Source organism: Pinus tabuliformis, chromosome 4_1, assembly GCF_031772625.1.
Source record: "Pinus tabuliformis cultivar Carrire ecotype Pingquan chromosome 4_1, CPIR1, whole genome shotgun sequence".
Classification (NCBI taxonomy): Eukaryota; Viridiplantae; Streptophyta; class Pinopsida; order Pinales; family Pinaceae; genus Pinus; species Pinus tabuliformis.
Window position 1 is genome coordinate 353380374 of NC_142303.1, and position 1181 is coordinate 353381554.

Here is a 1181-nt window from a genome sequence, read left to right on the forward strand (position 1 = left end):
CTTTTTCTCTTATTTTCCTTTATTTTCATAAATAAATGCCAATTATTGCCACTTTGCCTTTTGAAATCCTTTGCCAATTTCCCCTTGGCCATAATAAACCAAAATGAAAAACCACTAGGATCTTTTTCCCACCATTCATCTTGGAATATCTGTCCCATGACCTTGGTCTTATTTTTTCCTTCATTAACTTTATTACATGAAATTTTAACCCAGGGATGTTACAAACCCCTCTCCCTTAGGGGAACACCGTCCTTGGTGTTCTATGACACCTATGCCCAATAAACCACTGAAAAACATAACATATTGCCTATGGAGCTTTATAACCTAGCTCGTTGCAGTATTTACAATGACCATCTACTAAAAACCTAACCATTGTGACAAACATACCGCTCACTAGAGATTTATAACACAACTGATTATGGTATTCATAATAAAAATCACATATATACTGATGCACATTTTCTTCAACCAACAATTAATCATACTGTCTATGGAGCTTTATAGCCACAACTCGATATAATATTTACAATAATATACACATATGCACATTTTCTCAGCTAACAAATAAAAGGATACAATGCTCACATCAATGAAAAGGGAATCCAAAGGCTTAGACCTCCACCCTCAAAGTAATACCATGATTCACCACCTTCCCATGAAGTCCAAAATCCAATACCAAAGTCAAACCTGCATCCCATTTCTAGTGCTACAATCCTTGCGTTACTGGTCCTCCTAGTGAATAGTTATTGGCTCATTGTTCCAGGGCACACACGCAATTTGTATTTGGTTCCATTTGGAAATGGTAATGACCAAAAAAAATCCATTCCCTAACCTTCCCTTCTCTACTACACATTCCCTCGGGAAATGTGGTCACCACCTTCCATGCAGTCACTCACCTTCGAAGTTCCCTGACATCCCCTATCCTAGGTAATCCATCCCTTGCAAATATTTCCTCACATCGAAAGGTCCAAAATCCAAGGCATATCCTTGCCTCAAAACCATCATACCAGTCATAACTTGCTCATGGAAATCAATGGAAACTATTGGGTACCATTGTTCCATAATGGTCCTATTCTTAAATGCTTTACGAACATACTGCTACCTTTTCCAATTCCTTTTGTTGTTTTTGTTAATTCTTGTAGTCAGTTTCAACTACCCAAATCGAGCATTTCCCTGCCTTC